General features: G+C 42.3%; 1 protein-coding gene across 2 annotated transcripts in view; it reads left to right on the top strand.

The window, feature by feature from the left end:
• Window positions 1-23,533, top strand: part of PEBP4 (phosphatidylethanolamine binding protein 4) — a 248,633-nt gene that overhangs the window by 69,302 nt on the left and 155,798 nt on the right. The window lies entirely within an intron of this gene.

The following is a 23,533-nucleotide window of genomic DNA, read 5'->3' as shown; positions in this document are numbered from 1 at the left end:
TGCGTGCTGAAATGCAGAGCAAGCACGTATCCTATGTTCACATTTGAAAGTGAACATTCAGGTTTTGACTTGAAATATCAACCTTCTTCTTTTCAACCATTGTTTCTAAATGACAAAGGAACAGCCAAGTATGGCAAAATAAAAAATAAAAACCTATGGTTTAAGCTGCTGGTTGACCTGGGAAGCATAATTGGAGCAGATAGGTAGTCCTTAAGGCAGGTTTAACTGGACAGGAAAATGAAGATCTCCGTCCATAACCCAGTGTGGGAAAGAACGGAGACAAGATGACTAATGGTTCATAAAAGCAGCAAACTTATTGACTAATAGAATTCTTAGTCATGAAGTCCCCATGTTCCATATGTACCAAAATCAAAGCAATTACTGATTTAAGTGAAGCTGAAATCTATAGAGCAGAAAATGCTTGTTTTAGCATAAGATTGGACGAAGGTGAATGACCTGTAAAACCTCTGGTAATGAAAGCTCTTCACAGCTTGCAGTGTTTCACGGAATGGTAATTGCTTCAGTCTGTGATATAGATCTAGCTGTGTTAATGATGCACTGTTCCTTTTCACAGGACTTATTTAAGCTTCACATTTTTCACAGATTTGAGAGAATCAAGGCATTGTAGAAATTAACACATTAACATTGACATTTTATCACTTTGCAAATTTAAAATATTATTGAAAATTTGGAACTTAAAAAACCCCCCTCCACTTAGGACCCATTTCATTTTGGGATGCCATTCACCTATGTAAGTTCACAGCTAGGTGACATCTTTAGGTTACGCTTAGTGGAGCCAGAAAGTAGGAATCTCTGTGGTAATTCCTTTTTCTTATGCTCACAGAAAAGAAACACATTATATCAAGGATCGCATTGCAGGGTCAGCCCCAAAACTTTGCTGCCTGAGGCACATAAGATGGCAACCCCCTTTCCACATATAGACACCACCAGCCTGGCAGGTCTGGAGACAGAACAGTGTTCTGTAATGCACCCAAGCTTAGGGGCAGACACTGCTCCCTCCGCCAACACCTTGCCCCCCGCCCCCGCCCCCCCGCCAGCATCTGCCACCTGAGGCACTACCTCACTCAAGTTCAGGGGTCAGCAACCTTTTGCAGCCGTGGGCCGGTCCACTGTCCCTCAGACCTTGGGGGGGGGCAGGCTATATGGGGGGGGGGAATGAACAAATTCCTATGCCCCACAAATAACCCAGAGATGCGTTTTAAATAAAAGGACACATTCTACTCATGTAAAAACACACTGATTCCTGGACCGTCCGTGGGCCGGATTGAGAAGGCGATTGGGCCGCATCCGGCCCCCAGGCCTTAGGTTGCCTACCCCTGCTCTAGCTAGTGGTAGAGCCAGCCCTGTTGAGTTGCAAATGAAATACTAACATCTGTCTGCTTCACTGAATTAATCACAGGAAAAAGGCTCCTTGTGTGCTTTCCCCTCTCCCCACCTTTTCCAATATGGATTTGATGGGATCTTAAATTGTGCCGCTTTCATTCAGATTCCAGGAAAGATCCATTCCGCTAATCACCTTGAACTCAAGGATTGAGGAAGAGGTTTGAGTCAACCTCTTTGCAGATGAACAAACAGTCGTAGGCAAAGGGGCATTAAATTTCAGGGGTGGAGTTGGCAGAGAAGTCTGTTCTGGCAGCTTCTGAAATGCTTTTGAAGAAGTCTAATAACTAGTCCTCCAGCGACAGTGCTCAATTTCCCCCCAACACGTGTAATTTTCTCTGAATGACATGGCAGCACACTGTCCCAAGGGGAACCAGAGTTAATTTCTTTCTTTGACCCACCTGGCCGATCTGGCCTGACCTCTGGCCCAGCTGGACAGAAAGGTCAGGAAGAAAGACTAGAAAAGACTGGGAGTAAATGATAAAGGGCTTTTGCCACTTAGAGTTTGAACAAGACGGAAATGGCATTTCCAGTTAACTTAATCATAGGAGGATATCTAACCGAATAGAAGCAACAGGATTCAATTACTGTATCTGTTAACACGGCCCCCAGGGATAAGTGTTTTAGTCTTCTCATGCAGTTCAACTTTATACTCCAAATGCTGCAGTCCTATTAATAATCAGGTATGATGCTCCAGGTGAATGATTGGGCAAGAAGTGGACCCACTTACCTTGGAATGGGTTCACAGAAGGAACTTTTGATCTCTTTCTCTTTTGGCTCTGGAAACAAGGAAAGAAGGCTTGATGTTAATAAATGTATTAAATCTGCCTGTCTACAAGAAAGTATAAAAAATCAGATCAAGGCAAGACATTTTCATTAGGATGGACACAAATAGTCATGATCCTGTTGCAGAAATCACATATTTCTTATTGTGAAATAAAGTGATCTGAAGAAGGAACTGGTTTGAGAATATCAGATTTGTGGAAAGCAACTGATTGTTCCAACTTTGCACAGTTATGAAAATTGGATTAAAGAGAATTGGACTATTTGCTAAATATGTATATAATGAATAAGCATGAGTTGGCCCTAATTTGGGAAATATTGCCTGTAATCTAACGAAGCCGTGAGGTGCTCTTGCCAGTGGAGTCACTCCAGGGGGAAGCTGCAGGGCAAGGAAAAAGGAAACCTTTCTGTCCTGTTCTTATTACTTTGTGAGACTTTTCTAAACTAGTTTGCATTTATCACAGGATTACTCTTCCATGTACCTCGTACCTAAAATATTTTTACATCTCAATCTCATTCTCTTCAAATGTAAATCCCACCTAATTCAATGGGACTTAGCACGTAAACTTAATACATAATATAGAATCAATTTAAACATAGTTATTTTTAACATATACAGTGGTACCTCAGGTAACAAACAATTTGGGTTACAAACGCTTTGGGTTACAAACTCTGCTAACCCGGAAGTAGTACCTCAGGTTGAGAACTTTGCCCCGGGATGAGAATGGAAATCGCACGGCGGCAGCAGCAGGAGGCCCCATTAGCGAAAGCATGCCTCAGGTTAAGAACAGTTTTGGGTTAAGAACGGACCTCCAGAACAATTTAAGTTCATAACCCAAGATACCGCTGTATCTGTGTACTCTTGAACTTGAGTTTTAGTCAAGAGCTGACGGTAGTTTTTAAGTGAGTTGAAAGTGGTTTGAGAGCAGTTCTGCCCCATGATGTTGTATTAGCGCATATCACTTCAAGGGGTGAAACTTTATCTTTACACTTTTCTTCAGTGAGGGGGTCTTAAGATATGTTTTTAGATGTGAGGAATTCAAATTTACTATTAATTTTTGTAACTGGAAAACATTTAGCTTGGTAGATCTACAGTTGATTAAAAAGCACATAAATTGCTCTTGAAAAACCAAGTAATTTTAATTTTACGTTCAGAAAATGTCAGGTAACGCTATCAAAATTGTTGTTTCCCTGCATAAAACACATCCCACTAAGCATACAACATTACCTTGTAATCATAAAACAACATCAGAAAGTAAGACATCAATTAATAAGAAATTTAAGCAATAAGTTTCATCAAGTGTGGCTTTGATTTGTTCTTGGACCTCAGCCGATGACTTGCTTCTTGGCCTCTGATGTAGCCCTCGCATTTCTCATGGGAATAAAGCCTGCCAGCTGCCTCTGTGACGTGTTTCACACACCTTTCTATAGACTGAACATAACTGTGGATTTTGCATAGGCCTGGGAATGAACTTCTTCATCTTTACTTCTGCTGTATTAAGTTTACATGTCCAAGGAGGTTCATATACCCCATCAGACCAGCTCCAACACGGATGAAGCCTTGGGGTTGATGGAAGGTATCTCTTCCTCAGACATACAGAAAGCTCTCTCAGTGTGCCATCATCTCCACTCCTCATCAACAATCTTTTGGACACCAGCTCTCCTTTCCTCACTGTCATATGAGCACAAGAGTGTCTGGATTATCATTTCATGGAATGCATGCCATGCTGAATGCTGGTTGGCTGGCAAAATAGCATCGAATGCAGCCTTCTTTTGCAGCCTAAGTTGCCACAGCTGAAACAAGATGTGGCGTGGGCTTTCCACCCAATAGTATTTTACTTTGATGTTGAACCAGCAGGGGTAGTAAGTTGTTGAGGGTTTTGCCTTTAAGGCCATGTTTTGAAACCCATATGTGACAAAGCCTCTTTGATGCTATTAACCACCTAGAATGACTCACTGGACCAAGAAGGGCCAAATCCATGGGAAGTTTTCTTGTCCTTATGTCCTGTATGATCTGATATCCTTACTCTTGATTAGTAGGCAGATCCTTCATGGTGTTGTCCCTCAGTGAAGTAAGAGGCTTTCCAGTTGAGAGTTTGGTGAATGAAGGATCAATTTCAAGTTCTATAGCAATTTCAAGTTTCTCACATCTTGCCAATGTTACCTGCCCACTTGATCTGTGATCACCTGCTATGATCAAGTGGTGCTCTCACTGGTTTGGAGGGCACAAACCAGCCAGGTGCATGGTACCATCCTCCCAGCCCATGTTAATATTTGAAAAATCACCTCCAATGGCCTGCAGGCTCCTGTCAATGCCCTTCTTCCTCATGAGATCTATAAGATTATTCGCAATAACTTCAGCTGGTTTTTCTCTCTTTGAGGCTTTCTCCAGAGTGAAGTGGTAGATATATCTTCGACCAGGCTCACTGCACACACACTTGCAATTGAGGATATGAGAAGGCTTGTCAAGTTCTGAAGTTTTGATTTCTATGCTATTTTACACACATTTTTTCACAAAAATGTTAATAAGTTTAAAATTATGGGAAATCCCACAAAAACGTAAGAAAGGAAATAATTTTATATAATTATTTACCAAGTTGAACTAAATTAGATTAATTTAACCAAAATATCTTTTGACTTCCCAAGTCATGTTACAACTTTTTAGCACCCTTCACTTCTGGAATTTGAAAGTTGACAGCCTAATATTGTTTCTTCCGGTCAAACAGATTTTTAGGATTTTGAAACAATAAGGAAGTCTATAGGGTTTTTATTATTATTATTATTATTATTATTATTATTATTATTATTATTATAGAGTAGGTGAATGTGGAGGAAACTAATTTAGCCTTTCAGGTTTGGATACATTCCTGTGGGGTATCACAGCAAGTGTTCTTTTAAATACTTCAAAAGCTAATGAGGTAAGAATGCACAGTGTTTCTGTAGATGTGTGCAGCAAATCCACTGTCCTGTTTTCAGGAATGAACTGCTGTCCTGATTGCTCCCCCTTCTTATTTGTCTCTGGCTAACAAACATTAAAGATTGATGTGTTGCACGTGCCTCAAAGTGGTATTTCACTGCATGCTTGGAAACAGCCAGGCATGGGCTGTCAGTGTTGTCAGTTTGGGAAAACAAACCCCAGAAGCAAGGGGTGCACAAGCTGGTCCTGTTTAGCTCTGGAGTGGGACGTGGATTCCTCAGGGATGTGATGCTCTGCTGATAAAGGAAAATGGCCCTTTGCCCCTCTTTCCACAAACAAAATAGGAAATAAACTGTTCTAATTTAAAGAAACTCTTATTGCCACTCTGCCAAGTGTTGCCTCTCCCAGTTCCACCGACAGCACCTGACTGAGCCACATTTCAGCAGCTAATGAGTGTGAGTTTAAAAAAACCTTAAAGCCTTTTCCTGCAAGCTGGTGACTGACACAAATGGAGTTCATATTTAATCATCTGTTAACTCGTTGTCTATTATAGCTCTTTAATAGCACCATAGATATTCTTAATGAAGCATGATTTAAGGTATTTACAGCTCTAGGACCGACAGACATCACTCACAGTGTGCAGGTAATGAGGCATAAAACAGCTCTTGGAAACTGTAAAAAAAAAGGGGGGGGGAGAGAGAAAGAGAGATCTGGCAAGGAGGTAGAAGCTGAATTGTTCCAAGGTTTGTTTTAAAATGTTTAGGCATTTAAAGTCATTTCAGCTTTTTAGAGGTGTCTGGTAGCACAGGGTTCAGCAATTACAGCTGCTGTGCAGCTCTCATCATAGTGAAGGAGTTCATGGTGTTAATACCCATCTTTAAGATTATTATTTTTTCAAAAAGCAAAGTAATGGTTCCTCATTGCTATAGCTGCTTAAAATGTGCCATTCGGAGAGAGAGTGTGTGAGAGAGAGAGAGAAAGAGAGAGACTCCCACTTTCTCACAGTTGTTTGAACGCCAAAGTCTTCCTGTGAACTTTGTTGGGTTGTATATAGTGATCTCAGAATCAAGGACTGGACATGTTATTAATTTTGGGAACTAAGGAAAAAGAAGACCTCAAAAGTATATGGAAGTTGGTTCTTAAGGTCCAACGTGCTTTAAATCATAAAGCAACGGAAGCTATGAAATAGTCTGCAGTCTTGATTGGATTGATTCAGTTGCCCTTGAAAAGGAGTGTTACAACTAAAAACAAATTAGTTCTTCATAAATTATTTTTCTGTGAACCTCTGAGTTCTCTTTTCTTCATTTCTTCATTGCCTTCCTTCAGTTAATTTAGGGACCCTAAATTATAAGTGTCCCTTAAATTGTAAGGAACAAGGGTGTGGAATGTCTTAGTGGGTTTTCATCCAGGATCATATCAGGAAGAAAGAGGTGAGATATTAATTATATTATTAATTATATTTGCAGGATAGGATAGGCTGGCATAGGCAGCGAGCTTCTTCAGTCTCATTGCCGCCCTTGTAGAACTCAGCAGCCAGCAGGACAGAGACAAAACTAGAACTAGTTGGCTTTGCTTGTCATCTCTGTTGGGCTCTTTGCCTCCCACCCAACAAGGCTTGGGGGACACTGGCCTCCCTCCCCAGTCTGTCATGTAAAACCTATAGATCAGTTATAGGCATTGTTAGCATGATATGTAAAAGATAGAATCTTGTGATATATATATATATGTGTGTGTGTGTATAATTTCATCTCTGCTCTAGAAATTTAGGTTCGCCCTGAGATAAGCTGCTGCATCAGGTTTCAGAATTGTAAGGTCATAAGGTAGGGCCAGCCTATTTGGGCAACAGTATATGAACATTATTCTCACAGTAAATTCACCAGGAGGACCCACAAATTCTGTTAGAGGTGCTTTTTTATCTCTATTAATATGCCCAAGCATAGGGTTCTGGGTTTTTTTACTTAGTTTTTAGACAGTGTTATTGAATGTTATTTTTGTACTTTTATTTTTTTAAGAAAAATGCTTGAGTTTTATATTATATTGAGTGATATAAAATTATTGTAAATAAATAACATGAGAGAAGGTGCTCAGGAAAGGGAAGGATCCAGCCTGTTCAGGGCTCTAGTGGTAAAAACTTGCACCTTGCCTTCGTCTGGGAAGAACTGCAGCTCAGTGGTAGATCAGCTGCTTTGCATGCAGAAGGCTCCAGGTTCAATTTCTGGCAGGGATCCCTACCAGAAACCATGGAGATTAGAAAGTACTGAGCGAGGTGAACCAAGGACCTGACTCTGTATAAGACAGCTTCCTGTTTTCCTGTGTTGCAAACAGATACTGTAAGATTGAAGTTATGTGATCTCTGTTACATACCCCAGGAAATAAATGAACAAGTCAGCTCTACACTAGTTGAAGCATCAAGGGTGTCCCATGTAAAGCATATTGCAGTAATCCAGGCATGAGGTTATCAAGGAACAAATAACAAATGCAAAATAATGGAGGAGAGGAGAGGTCACAGGTGGCTTACCAGGTGAACCAATACAGTCATACCTCTGGTTAAAGTTGCTTCAGGTTGAGCGTTTTTGGGTTGCGCTCCGCGGTGACCCGGAAGTAACGGAACACGTTACTTCCAGGTTTCGCTGCTCGCGCATGCGCAGATGCTCAAAATGACGTCATGTGCATGTGCAGAAGCAGCGAATTGTGACCAGCATGGACGCACAAACACGGGTTGCGTTTGCTTCAGGATGCAAATGGGGCTCCGGAACAGATCCCGTTCGCATCCAGAGGTACCACTGTATTTGAAAACAGTTCTGATCTGCACAAAAGGTAGCTGTTTTGGCCCATAAGGGAAAAAATCCTAAATTCATTCCAGGGCATTGCTTTTATTAGGCCAAACAAAATGTTTCCAAATTATATTTCAAGTTCTCCAAAACTATTCATTAGGCTAGAGTCAAGCAGGAAAGGGGGGGTAACATGTTGACTGGTGGTAAAACTATGAGGAGTCTTAAGATACAGTGGTACCTCGGGTTACATATGCTTCAGGTTACATACGCTTCAGGTTACAGACTCCGCTAACCCAGAAATAGTACCTCGGGTTAAGAACTTTGCTTCAGGATGAGAACAGAAATCGTGCAGCGGCGGCGCAGCGGCAGCGGGAGGCCCCATTAGCTAAAGTGGTGCTTCAGGTTAAGAACAGTTTCAGGTTAAATACAGACCTCCGGAACGAATTAAGTACTTAACCCGAGGTACCACTGTAGAATGTGGCTCAAATGCAGTCTCTGTGCAGGCTTCAAGTTCCTCAAAGTTTTTTTGGCCAATGGCCGATTCCCCATTTCCAGAAACACAAAAAACAGTACGGTAGTTACGCAGGTCTGTCTTTGTCATTGAGCAAAAAATACACAGTTTCCTTTGTAGGCTGAGAAACTAAGGAGCAAAGGCACAAATTAATTTTTAGTGGTGCTAGGTAATTTAAAAAGTCATCATATGCCCATTTCTCCCACCCCACTTTGTTTATCATCTGGTCTGATGAACATTGCTGTCTTCACTTTATGTGTGCCGTGGAGACCTCTGAATTTAGCCATTTAACAGTGAGATCCTAAGCTTGAGGAAGTGGATCTTACATGATCTGAAGGTGGGAAGGAATGTTCCCTCCAACCTCCAGGTAAAGTTATTTGGCTGGCAAGTTACCCATCGTGAATGACCCTTAAGTTACTCCTCACAATTGTAAATATATACCAGTAAGAGATGAATTGCAGAGCAGGAAGGCTATAGCCATGCAGAGCTATTCCTTAGCTTCTGGTCAGAGAATAGTAAGTGTTCGCTGCTGCTGCTGCTGCTTTTTTTTTGTAAATGTCCCCTAGTGAGATCTTAACAAAATCTCAGAATTATGAAAATATTTTGTGATGGAGGTGCCATTTTGCATGAAAATATTTCCCAGAAAATGTCAAGTGTCACCAATCTGCCTGTCTCCCTGTGTGATAGTAATTGGCTTGGAAGGGCCTAGTCTGTCGAAGGCTCTGCTCGCCTCCTGCCTCCTCCTTGGTAAGATATTAAAATGTATTGAGTCTCCTTCATTAATGCAGGTGACTTCCTTGTCTGTGAATAAGCACATCTCTGTCTCGATCCAGGCGGAGAAACACATTGTGAGTGGCATGGCTTTAAACATGATTTTGATAATTAAACTTTCGAAAGAAATTTATTGACAGCATTATTCAGATATAAAAGCAGTTCTGGTTACATGCTAAAAGGGAGAGAATGTAATTTCTCCTGGTCTAGCCAAAGCAACTTTTGTGAAGGAGAAGAAATCCCCAAACTTCCATTACAGGCAGAGTATTTTTGTTTTGTTTCGTTTCATTTAATGTCTCTTTTTGCTGCCATGTTCTTGATTTAGGCTTCCTCCAGCAGTTTTATTTTAGTGGAAGTTTAAGTATGCTACCCAATTATACCTCATATGTGATAGAGATGATTGAGTATGTTGAAGGGAAACAGAGGATGAGAAATTATAGTGTTATCCCTTACAGACTTATTTTTATATCTATAACCTATATTTGTAATTGCTTTTTATCTCCAGAAAAATGAAAAGTATAAATTTGCCCTCGTCACGGTATATTGCAGCACTGTATAAGGCAGCACTGAGGCAAGGCTTCTTATTTTCCATCCCTGCTTGTTTCAGTTTTAAGAATGATGCTTCCCTTCCATTGCTCTCAACAGAAAAAAGCTTAGGGGGCGGGTTCTGATTTTGCTTACATCTGGCAAACACAGCTATCTTCATTATGGAAACTTGAATTTAACCTGGTATATCTGTAAACAAAAAAATGGTTTGTGTGTCTTAAACTGTTTAATTCTCTTTAGAAATGGCACTTCCCTTCGAAGCTGTTCCATTGCATGTTCGATCCACCTTTACCCATTGCATGTTAAAACTTGCACCTTATTTTATTTCATATGAGGGATCAACATTTCAGACATGCCTCAAGAGGTTTCTAAAACATCTGTGCATAGAAAAGGCTATGAGCATGTATAGAAAAACTCTGATGAAATAATGCAGGAGGCAGGATCTACCATCTGATTTGGATCAGGTATAGCCCACTGGCAGCTCACAAACTGGATCCAGATTCAGCCCCAAGTCAATTTTGTCTGGTCCTTAATCATCAGGATTAAGGAATGTAAGAAGGCATCAATTCCTGTTCTGACCCATGTTCACTGCATGCTGCATGTTTCTGATCCAGTGCAGTTTGACTTCTGACAAAAACTACATTATTTGTCCCACTGTCTGCTGTGGCAGAATTTTGTGTAATTATTTTACATATTTATGCCATACCATTCATTGCAATGCAAAGGAAATAAAATGCCAATAGGTGGAAAGGTAACTAATTATGTATCATTTGCTGATTGAAGACAACAGTGAAAACTAACAGTATTCACTGGATTGATTTAAATTCTGGACAAATAAACAAAAATCAGTTATTTCTGTTTCCATCAGAATTCTTAACATCCCTAATCAGGATATGGTAAATAGTTTGCCCATAGTTTCAGTCCTAAGGAATAGAACTTCTAAAGAAAAGATATTGTGTCTTCTGTGTGCGCCACAGAATACACAGATCAGGAAACTGATGATGGCAGATGCTTTTAGGCATTGATATCACACAGTTGAGGTTTCTGGTTATGTGGATTTCATTCTCAGAACATGTACTACCAATACTCTGTGGTTTATAAGGGGCACAAGTAAGTTCCTGAGAAAACTACAATCTAACGACAATCTCCAAGAAATACCATCATAGCTATTATAGACATTGGGGACCTTTGCACCAACATCCTCCAGAAAGTTGGACTACAAGCCATCAGGAAGAATATAATCCTTCACTAAAGAGTTTAGTGAGAGAGTCAAAATGTTAAGGTGGAGACTGAGGATATGTTAAGGTGGAGGCAGAATTATTAATAAGACCAAGAATATGAAGCATGACGAATACATTGTTCGACATTCCCTTGACTGTTGGCATCATTCAGCAATTGTTTGATGAGCAAATAAAAGTGATTAGAGCTGAGACTGATGAAATAGTGAATGAAAGCAGACCAGAGAAGGATGAAATGGAAAACAAGGACACATAGACTTTGGAGAACAATATGAATGCCAGGACAGGAGGGTGAGAGTTGGAGGCAACAGATGATGAAATGGATAAATCCTTCACACAGGTGTTTAGAGGAATGAAACAGTCAAATGGAGGAATTGTGATGTTGGAGGAGCTGAATTAAGCCATGGATGGAAAGATGAAGAGACATCCTGAGTTGGCAGAAATAGTTGAGAGAGAAAGTCTACTACTTGAATTTAGAGAGAAAAGCCATCAATATATATAGAAAAAGATGGCTTTTCTCTCTAAATGATGAGTATATGTACCTACAACTGTGATATATAATGATGACTATGTGTACCTGCAACTCAGAATAACACTTCGTTCATATGATGAACAAAGGCTTATGCCATAATAAACCTATTATGTTTTTAAGGTGCCACACGACTTTCTGTTGTTATCTTTGTAAACTTGTAAACTTTGTAATATATACATATTGTGTACACACAATTTATGTAATGTAGTGCCTGAGCATGTGTGCTTTATAACTGTGAAGCCCTTATTTCAAAATGGCAACAACTTTATTATAGCGACTCATAAAGGAGTTGATGTAGCACACTACATTTTTGGCTCCTGGACAAATATCTGAATAAGTGTGTGCCACCCTGCCCTGAAGTTGGCCTTCTCTCCCCTGGATGCTTGCCCTGACCATTTGGTAGGACTGTATGATGATGTGCACAATTGATCCCCTAAAAATGTAATGGTCATGGCTTTGTAAATTTTAAAATAACACATTCTTAAATGGCATCTCTTTTTACTGTGTCCATGAACTATGCCTAGGAAAATGCTTTTAACAAATTGGCTACAATGATGCTGAATAAATCATTTATTATTAGAACAATATACTGCACAAATATTTGGCTGGTTTAGCACTGCTGGACCCTGGAGAGAAGAGGCCGAATGTGTATAATATAAATACTATATAGCAAACAGATCTGCGGTGCCACAGATAGCACTGGAATTGAGACTGTTCCAGAGCTAATGAAAGCTTCCTTGAGCTGCACAGAGCAGTGGACTAGGGTTTACTGGCTAGATAAGAGGGGTTGTGGGCTGTTGGTTTTCTTTTACCTTCCCATTAGAAAAGTCATTAACTCTGTAATCTTAAGGCTGGCCTGAGGGAAAAGTGAAGGTTGGCAAACAATCAACTCCAACACCCTACCAGTCTCACCAGCAAGGCAGGAGTCAGGACGGAGAAGTGTAAGAATTTACATTTTTCTTCTGCAAAATTTGAAATCAGATTACTGTTTAAGAGTACCTATGCAACACCCTCCTCTTATGTGTGCAGCCTTTTAGCACTGTGGAACTCCCTCCAGTCAGATGTCAAGGAAATATACAACTATCCGATTTTTAGAAGACATCTGAAGGCAGCCCTGTTTTGGGAAGATTTTTATGTTTGAAGTTTTATTCTGTTTTTAATGTTCTGTTGAAAGCCGCCCAGAGTGGCTGGGGAAACCCAGCCAGTTGGGCGGGTAGAAGTAATAAATTATTTGTTTGTTTGTTGTTGTTGTTGTTGTTGTTGTTGTTGTTATTATTATTATTATTATTATTATTATTATTATTATTATTACTGTTCATATGCAACCCTTTACAGAAGATCTAAGAAACTTGGTGTGTAACCATAGACCAAATGGAGCAAACAGCACGCAGACCTAGTGGTGGGAGGAAAAAATCCTTAAATAAGAGACACGGGGGAATGATTAATGGACTTCAATGTCTGTACACTAATGCGCAAAGCATGGGTAATAAACAAGATGAGCTTGAGCTCTTGGTACAGCAAACTAAATAGGACATAATAGGCATCACTGAAACCTGGTGGGATAAGTCCCACGACTGGAATGTAATAATGGAGGGTTACAATCTATTTCAGAGAAACAGACCAGACAAGAAAGGAGGAGGAGTGGCGTTATATGTCAGGGATGTGTATACCTGTGAAGAGATCCAAGATTTAGAACCTCAAAGCCAAAGTGAGAGCATTTGGGTCAAAATTAAGGGAGAGATGAATAACAGGGACCTCATTGTGGGAGTTTACTATAGATCCCCAAGCCAAACGGAGGACATAGATGATGCCTTCCTGGAACAGATGGCCAAGCATGCAAAAGGAAGGGAGATAGTAGTAATGGGGGACTTCAATTACCCGGATATTTGCTGGATGTCAAACTCAGCCAAGAGCATAAGGTCAAACAGATTCCTCACTGGCCTTGCAGACAACTTCGTTGTCCAGAAAGTGGGAGAAGCAACAAGAGGAACAGCCATTTTAGATCTGGTCCTAACCAATGTTGATGACCTGGTTAGTGGGGTAGAAGTGGAAGGATCATTAGGCGCGAGTGATCATGCTCTTCTGAAGTTTACTATACAGCGGAAAGGAGCAGCCAAGCATACTAGGACTCAATTTCTTGACTTTAAGAAAGCCAACTTCATAAAACTTAGGGAAGTGCTGGGTGAGATCCCATGGACAGTAATATTAAAAGGAAAGGGAGTTCATGATGGCTGGGAGTTTGTTAAGAGGGAGATAGTAAAAGCACAACTTCAGGCAATACCAATGAGACGGAAACATGGAAGGTGCCTAAAGAAGCCAGGGTGGCTATCTAAAGAACTTTTAACTGAGTTAAGATTAAAAAAGGATGTGTACAAAAAATGGAAAAGGGGGGAAACCACCAAAGAGGAATTCAAACAAATAGCCAGCACGTGTAGACACAAAGTCAGAAAAGCTAAAGCACAGAATGAACTCAGGCTTGCTAGAGAGGTTAAAAGCAACAAAAAATGCTTTTATGGGTATGTTCGTAGCAAAAGGAAGAACAAAGAAACCGTGGGGTCACTCAGAGGAGAAGATGGTGAAATGCAAACAGGGGACACAGAAAGGGCTGACCTCCTCAATGCCTTCTTTGCCTCAGTCTTCTCCGATAAAGAAAACAATGCCCGACCTGAAGAATTTGGAGCAAATGATTCAGCAGAGGAAACACAGCCCAGAATAACTAAGGAGATAGTACAAGAATACTTGGCTAGTTTAGATGTATTCAAGTCTCCAGGGCCAGATGAACTGCATCCAAGAGTATTAAAAGAACTGGCAGATGTGATCTCAGAACCACTGGCAGTCATCTTTGAGAATTCCTGGAGAACAGGCGAAGTCCCGGCAGACTGGAGGAGGGCAAATGTTGTCCCTATTTTCAAAAAGGGGAAAAGAGAGGACCCAAATAATTACCGCCCAGTCAGTCTGACATCAATACCAGGGAAGATTCTGGAGCAGATCATTAAGCAAACAGTCTGTGAGCACCTAGAAAGGAATGCTGTGATCACCAATAGTCAGCATGGATTTCTGAAAAATAAGTCATGTCAGACTAACCTGATTTCGTTTTTTGACAGAATTACAAGCTTGGTAGATGAAGGGAACGCAGTGGATGTAGCCTACCTTGATTTCAGCAAGGCATTTGACAAGGTGCCCCATGATATTCTTGTAAAGAAGCTGGTAAAATGCGGTCTTGACTATGCTACCACTCAGTGGATTTGTAACTGGCTGACTGACCGAACCCAAAGGGTGCTCATCAATGGTTCCTCTTCATCCTGGAGAAGAGTGACTAGTGGGGTGCCACAGGGTTCTGTCTTGGGCCCGGTCTTATTCAACATCTTTATCAACGACTTGGATGATGGACTCAAGGGCATCCTGATCAAATTTGCAGATGACACCAAACTGGGAGGGGTGGCTAACACCCCAGAGGACAGGATCACACTTCAAAACGACCTTGACAGATTAGAGAACTAGGCCAAAACAAACAAGATGAATTTTAATAGGGAGAAATGTAAAGTATTGCACTTGGGCAAAAAAAATGAGAGGCACAAATACAAGATGGGTGACACCTGGCTTGAGAGCAGTACATGTGAAAAGGATCTAGGAGTCTTGGTTGACCACAAACTTGACATGAGCCAACAGTGTGATGCGGCAGCTAAAAAAGCCAATGCAATTCTGGGCTGCATCAATAGGAGTATAGCATCTAGATCAAGGGAAGTAATAGTGCCACTGTATTCTGCTCTGGTCAGACCTCACCTGGAGTACTGTGTCCAGTTCTGGGCACCACAGTTCAAGAAGGACACTGACAAACTGGAACGTGTCCAGAGGAGGCAACCAAAATGGTCAAAGGCCTGGAAACGATGCCTTATGAAGAACTGCTAAGGGAGCTGGGCATGTTTAGCCTGGAGAAGAGGAGGTTAAGGGGTGATATGATAGCCATGTTCAAATATATAAAAGGATGTCACATAGAGGAGGGAGAAAGGTTGTTTTCTGCTGCTCCAGAGAAGCGGACACGGAGCAATGGTTCCAAACTACAAGAAAGAAGATTCCACCTAAACATTAGGAAGAACTTCCTGACAGTAAGAGCTGTTTGACAGTGGAATTTGCTGCCAAGGAGTGTGGTGGAGTCTCCTTCTTTGGAGGTCTTTAAGCAGAGGCTTGACAACCATATGTCAGGAGTGCTCTGATGGTGTTTCCTGCTTGGCAGGGGGTTGGACTCGATGGCCCTTGTGGTCTCTTCCAACTCTATGATTCTATGATTCTAAGCAGGCTTTTGATGGCAATTTAGTTACTATTCCTAGAGTATTATAGAATTTTGAACATAAACATGCCACAGCATAAGAATATCTCTTCTAGATCAGGCCAAAGGCCCATCTAGTTTAGCAACCAGTTCTCAGGGTGGCCAAAAACAGGACTTGAGTGCAAAAGCTCCCCCTTTGCTGGTGTGATTCCCACAGCTGCGATTCAGAGGCATCTCATCACTGACCCTGGAGGTAGAACATCACCATTTGACTAGCTAAACCTTTGATAGTCTTATCCTCCAACTTATTTAATCCTTTTTGAAAACCATCCTAGTTAGTTGCCATCACTTCATATGTGGGAAGTGAATTCCATTGTTTAACTAAGAAGTACTTCCTTTTGTCTATCTCCAATCTTCCAACATTCAACTTACCCTGTTTCCACTGTCTCCACACCATACATACCGTATTTTTCGCCCCATAGGACGCACTGCCCCATAGGATGCACCTAGGTTTTTTTGGGGGGTGGGGAATAAAGAAAAAAAAATATTCCCCCCCCCCAGGCACGGGGCTGGTGCGGGGGAAGCCTGAGCTTCCCCCGACCCCAGCCCCCAGAACAGCCTGCTATCCGCAAACCGGTCTCCCCAGGCTTGCGGAGAGCTGCGCGAAGCCTGGGCGCGCTCTTCAGCGCGCCCCAGGCTTCGGAATGCAGGCAGTTCTGCACAACCTTTGGGAGCCCAGCGTGTGCTGAGCCCAGGAGTGTAGGCACCTCCGTGCAACCCTCGGGCTCCCTAGGGTTGCGCAGAGCTTCCTGAAGCCTGGAGAGCGAGAGGGGTCGGTGCGCACTGACCCCTCTCGCTCTCCAGGCTTCAGCGAAAGCCTGTATTCGCCCCATAGGACGCACACACATTTCCCCTTCATTTTTGGAGGGGAAAAAGTGCGTCCTATAGGGCGGAAAATACGGTAATCTTAAACACCCCCATCATATCCGTGTTGCCTTTTCTTCTCCACTGAAAAGCCTCAGATATTGTATCCTCCCTCTCAGAGGGGAGTTGGCCTCAGAACATTGATCAGTTTCCAGTTACTCTTTTCTGAAACTTTTCTAGCTTTGGTTTTTATTTAAATGTCACTCCACAAGCTGCTTCTATTGGTGTCCCTGGTATTCATGCTCATCTGACACATCATAAAATCATGCTCAACCAATATAACAAAGTTTTCTATACCTTCTTCTCATACCTCAGGGTGGGTAAACTCTGACCCATGGGCCAAATTTGGCCCCTGCACACCTCCCAAACTGGGATCATGAGGCTGCTTCTCCTAAACCATATACACCTGCCCCACACTTGACATGGTAGAGATGCAGCTCTATTGGGGGACTTGATCCCTACAGAAAACATGGGCTGAAATCACGGCTCAGCTAGTGATAGGCAGCGACTTCAGCCCTGCTGAATTTGTGGCACAATGGAGTTCCAGGAAACATCTCTGCCAGGCCTGTGCTTGGTGTTTTGCTTATTTTAGAGCTGGCAAAGCCCCTTACACTGCCCATCCCAAGTGCCTGACAGTCATCTGTCGTCAACAGGTGGGTGGCACAACCTAAAATGGGCCTATCGGCTGCAGAAGTACAAGTGACATCCCAAAAACAAATTCTCACACCACTAGCAGGAATGAAAATTCACAACAGGTTTTTTCATGCTTTGTGAAGAAGAGTGACTGAATGGACGCCATACCACACATCCAGTTTGTTGCGCAATAAACACATTTCTTTCTTTTTTGTTGCGTCCAACCCTGAAATCTTACCCTAAGATTGGTCTTTTGTTGCAGGGGTGTTTCATCTCCACGGCACTGAAAGTGAAATTTTTGATGCTTCCCCCAGAGAGCTCATTCATATTTTTTTTATGCAGGTGTTACTGCTACCTACTCTGTATGGGCTATTTGTGAGGCAGTTAGTGTAAGGTGATGCAACTTTTTTGCCCCTCCCATGCCTGCACCATTTTGTGAACCTTTAGTGTGTGTTTTGAAATCACAACTTCTCTAGCCACCCTAACCACTGTTGCTGCCTTTCTCCTCACAAGCACATGTCCTACCACGAGTGCTGTGACAGCAAGGCTGTCATTGAACAAACATGTAAGAATATTGTAAAAAGGATAGAAAATATTTCTCTGATTGTGCAGAAATTGAAGCTTAACCTATAATGCATTTTTAAGTTGCAGCAGACGTGTTCTCACAAGTCATTTCTATATCTAAAAATGTAACATGGGAAGGTTTATACCTCTGAGATAAGCATGGTTATGTTGAACTGTTCTCTAATCTTAGCTTAGATGTTGCTTTCAGAAGTTAGTGAACACATAAATCCTTCCTGTGTTACATTTTTAGAAGTTATGCCTGTTATAGCATGGTAAGGTAAAGGTAAAGGACCCCTGGACAGTTAAGTCCAGTCAAAGGTGACTATGGGATGCAGCGCTCATCTCTCTTTTCAGGCCAAGGGAGCTGGCATTTGTCCACAGCTTTCCGGCTCATGTGGCCAGCAGGACTAAACTGCTTCTGGTGCAATGGAACACTGTGATGAAAGCCAGACCAGCAAAGCTTTGTCCTGGGCTGCTGTTATGCAGAGATGGATATGGGGCTAACTTTTTCTTTTCTTTTCAAATTCATCTAGTCCAGCCCCCACTCCCTTTTAGACTGTACTTTAGGGCAGGCAGTAATTTCTTGGGAACCAGTGTCGATCCAGCCTGGACCCTGACACATTTATTTGGTATTGTTCAGTTGCTGCGGATATGTGCTAGGCTGATTAGATAGCGCATGTATGGCAGTTCCCTAGTGCACTTGTTACCTAGGAAACCATGAGCTCTACATGTGTGTCACTTAACACCCTATTTGCTTTCATTTGGATAAGTCTTTAATTTCTGCACTGCCCCATCTCCTCTGGATCTATTCAAGTCGCCTGTCTTCATACACTAATCCCTCTCCTTCTGCCCTGCTTGCCTCTCTGGCTGTGGTTCTGAAAAAGTCCCTGCCTGCTCAGAGCAAGTTTCCAAACCTGTGGGTAATCTGAACAGCTCGTGCCTTTAACAATAATAACTCAAATTATATACACGGCTTCTCCCATCCAGAAGCAATTAGTAGCTCAAATGTGATGCTTAACACTTCCATCATCAAAGCACTCTACAGACGTTAACTAATTAATCCTTCAAATATTGCAATGAAGCACAGTAAGGTGGCTATTTCTCCTTTGTAGATGGGGGGATTAAGGCACACAGAATATCAAGGCTGGACAGTGGTTGGCTCTGCTTCACTATGCAAAGGATTCAACATCCAAAATATCTGTCATTCAAGCAGAAATAAGAGGTCAACTACCCACTCCTAAGAGAGTTTCATTTTCAAATGGAGTCTCTACCCTGGTTCCTATCTGATTAATCTTAGACTTTCCCAGCTCCCCCAGTGACTCAGGTAGAATATTTTGTGAACTGCACATTAAGGTGCTGGTTTTTAGCTGTGCTGAAGCTTCTTTGCAACACACTTGCCCCTCATTATCTATGTTTAGCTGAATATTCAGAAAGCTTCCCACCTCATCACCAATTTTTATTCTGTAAAACAGATATTTTGTGATGTCCACAACAGTTTCTTTGATTTCCAAATGTGTCTCCAGACTAAGAAGGTTGTAGAACTCAGATAGAACTGATTGCAGCTGATTAAAATATTAGATTGCAAGAAACAAACTTATTATTGGGGAGGGGGCTCCAGTTTGTTCCAGTGCCATTTGCTGGAAAGAAAGAAAGGAAGGAAGAAAGAAAGAAAGAAAGAAAGAAAGAAAGAAAGAAAGGAAGGAAGGAAGGAAGGAAGGAAGGAAGGAAGGTAGGTAGGTTGGTTTTTTGGGAGCTGTCAGACCATTGCTTCCTATAGCTCAAGACAGGGGTGCTGAGGGGTCTTGCCCCCCCCCAAAACCTAGGAAGGGTCTGGGCTCCCTCAATATCCTGTGGCAACATGTGCACACAGTGTGAGCACACCACAGAATGTGCTCACGACACTCGTGCAAGCTGTGTGTGCGTGGCTCAAGAGCTATGCCTCCTAATAAAACCTGTCACTGCCTTCCACAACAGGCCACAGAGGGAAGTTTGGGTTCACCTATTCCAACTGTAAGCTGAATGCTGAGCGTATGTTATAAATAATTGTTTTACCTGCCCTTCACCAGCAGCTGTGAGGGTGGGTTACTACAATTTAGAATTCAGAATTCAAAACAGTTAAAACAGATTATAGTCAGAAAAATTGTGGTGGGGGCACTGAAAACACACATTTCAGAAGTAAAGGCCAGTGTAGAGAAGTTTCTTCTGCAGACTAGTGCAGTAGTGTACAGGTGACAACACTGGAGGCCTGGAAGAGCAGATCCTGTAAAACAAAAGAGTTCTGCAAGCCGTGGTAGGTGGTCCAGATACAAATGTGAAGACAGTACTGTTAGATCCTGTCTGCAGCACTGTCTGGTCAGCAAGACCAATTAAAGATTCCCTTCCCTTTAGCAATACCTACTGACCTAGGGTTCTGGGTGGGTACTCTTTGGTGCATGGTGTGGCCATGGAGGGCTGCCATCTTCTGACGTGGCCAGGGGAGGGGATGGTCACCTGGTGCCACCCAACTCTGACTGCATTGGGCTCCCAGGTAAGGACAGGCAGTGCCTGCAAGCCAATCAGTCTCCAGCCCACTCCATGCCTATTTAAGGGGGCAGCCAGGTGCAGGCTGGCTTTCAGGTTTGCTCTTGGCTGATCGTCATGGGATTTTCAACCGACCTAGTGCTTAGGGGTCCACCCAGTGGGGGAGCAGGTATGTTGCCTATGGAACTTGCTATAGTTTACACCATAGCTTTCCAAACTTTTCATATTAGTAACCCCTTTCCAGCCCTGAAAGGAGTGTGGGGAGTGTTCATGTGACACACCTACACACTGCAGCCAACACGTTAACATGTCATGACACACAATTTGGAAAGCTCTGGTTTACATGGTCACCATATTCGGGGACAGGGAGGAATTTTCTCCTGCAAGCAAACTGGCTGGCTTGCAGGTTTTTGCCTACCTCATCGCAACATTGGCAGATAAGGCATTGGGCTGGATCCTTAGTCGCAGGAGTATCCTGTTAGCAGGGTCCAGGAGGAGTAACTCTGTCTGGGAGTCCATGGGGGAGGGGGACCATCGAGGCAATACACCTCTCCCAAAGGCGACTCCCCAGCACCAGGTTCTATCAGGTAGCAGGCAGGCTACCTGATGCAGGATACATGCCCAGTGCCTTAGCCAAACCTACTCTTTCCTGTAATCAATAACGTTGTGGCTTAATTCAACCTAAAACCAGTTTCCTGTGTCCATTCTTGTGGTCCTCCCTGCACCTGCAGTGGGCATCATGTCCCTGTGATGGCAAGGATATAATTCTGTCTTACAAGCTGCAAGTGTTATCTAGCCTGAAATTTATTTGTCCCACTCCCCCTATGGCATTAAAAAAAAAAAATCTAATGCAGGCATGGAATATATAATTTGCCATCATATAAATGACAAATTTGATACCCAAATGGAGACGAAGCACCCCAGCATTGTCACAAGGTTACCACCTTTCTCTTCTTCCTGTTTAAGGGTCTCCTCTGACCACCCCAAAGCTGTGTGTACTGTTGCCTTCGTGGACCACAATCTGTACTGAAATCCAAGCCTGCTGTTAACTTCACTTGCGCTCTATTCTTGTGTTTGCTATTATTTTTTAACACTTTTTTGTGCATAAAAGCACTATCCTCTCCCTAGAGCCTGCCTGCAGTGAAGACATGGTCTGTACAACTGCAATTATTTAGAAGAACAGATGGAGTGAGGAGCAGAAAGTCTGTTAATAGTAATAGAAATGCTACATGTTAACCTGGACAGCACACGATGACAGTCCCATGACTACACGTTCTGTTCCCACCAGCTGGGCACCAACGCAGAAGTGAGAGATTCACAACAATAGCAAAACCAAGAACCCACCTAAAGTTAGAAATCAAATTCCTTCACACTCTTCAGTGTAGGTTTTCCCCCACCCCACCCCCAGTAATCTCCTGCCTCATGGTCATTTCAAAATATTTTCATATTTAAGGTGTGGTGTTATAAATTTCAGCATGGTTGGCAGGATAGAAATTAGGCATGAATGAATTAGGCATGTGAGAAGGAAGTACAGGCCAATAAACGGAGCACAAACATGGTAAACCAAGAATTTTATATCTCCCCCAATCACAATAATTAACTCTTAAGATTGTGCTGACATAATATATATAATCGCTGAGCAGCAGATTTGCTTGGGCTTTTTTTTGGTTTTTTTTTTTTTTGTAAGATGTGAATGAATCAGAGGTTGCTCCTAATGGAATCTAAAAGACAGGAAGGGACATGACCCAGTGGCAGAACATCTGCTTTGCATACAGAAGGTTCAGCCCCCATATCCAAGCATGGTTGAGAGAGACCCCAGTCAGAAACCCTGGAAAGCCCCAGCCATTCAGCGACAGACAGGACTGAGCTGGATGGACCAATGTTTTGAGTCAGCATAAAGCAAATTCCTGTGTTTGTAGGTACTGGTATGTCATGAGCAACATGGAGGTGTCATGGAGTGGTCAGATTTTGAGAAGGAATGGGAGGAGCTCAGAGAGTTGGAGCTGGAGAACCCTGGAGTGGGTCCTAGTGGGATGGGGAGGTGGAATCAGGTATCCAGGAAATATCTGCTTATGTAAAGTGCTTTACAGGCTTTGCTGAGCAACTCACCCCAAATTATACAGCTGTGCTTTATGTTATATCCATGTATTCGAACACAAACACTTCTGCCACAGCTTTCTGCTAAGAATATAATAGAGTTATATTTAGCATTTATATAGTGCTTTAGAATGCTCAAAAATGTTTCACATTTTTATGTAAATAATGTTTACAATAATCCTGCAATTTAGGCCAATATTATTATCTCCATCCTGCAGATAGGGGAAGGAGCTAATAAATGACTTGTCTGAAGACAAATTACTAATTACATTCCCCCTTCCTTTACATCAGATTTACTGTTGGGAAGCTGCTAATTTAATGCACCGGGGCACATGCATTTACTGCATTGTTCTTCTAACTGAATTACCCCAGCCCAAGGTGTGATTAGCTCCCCCCCCCCCCCGAAAAAGATGAGTATTCCTTTGTTCTTCTGATCTCCTTTCCCGCTCCTGTAGTGATCCACACTCTCTCCAGGTCCACATTTAACCCCCAGCCCTGAGTTTCTAAGATAAAAAAACACCAGTCATTGAGTTAGCTTAGAATTCACACATTTGAAACTGGATGCCCTCCTTGCAAACCAGTTTAAGCATAAAATGTTTTTTAGTTTCATGTGTTAAATCTTTAGATTAGATTGTTAAAGTTTCAGAGACAGATGCGATATCACTGCCTAATGACAGACCAGTTGGATATTATGCAAGAACAAAGCTAAGTCCATGAAGCTTATGCCGTCATAAACTGGTTAGTCTTTAAGACTCTTAGTAGTTTTTTGCCGCAAAAGGCTGTTGGCTAATCCTCTAGATTTTGTTATGAAATTATTCTGCTCATCTTTTACAATCAATCACTGTGTGTGACCAGTGAGAAGCTTAGGAACTAGTCTGTTGTGGAAACAGATTTAGAGAGCATTGAGGCTGCCCCCTCCCCCCGAGGATCTAGGCCAGAGGTCTCCAAACTTATTTGGCCTACCGCCCCATTTTATTGGGGGAGGGGGAAACCTCAGTGCCCCCCTGGAAATCTACCTTCTTTAATCCAACAAATTAAGCTTGCTGGCTCAGTCT

This window comes from Podarcis erhardii (assembly GCF_964252035.2).
Source record: "Podarcis erhardii genome assembly, chromosome: 16".
Taxonomy (NCBI): Eukaryota; Metazoa; Chordata; class Lepidosauria; order Squamata; family Lacertidae; genus Podarcis; species Podarcis erhardii.
Note: the sequence above shows the minus strand (reverse complement) of the source record. Positions and strands in the feature narration are given on the sequence as shown.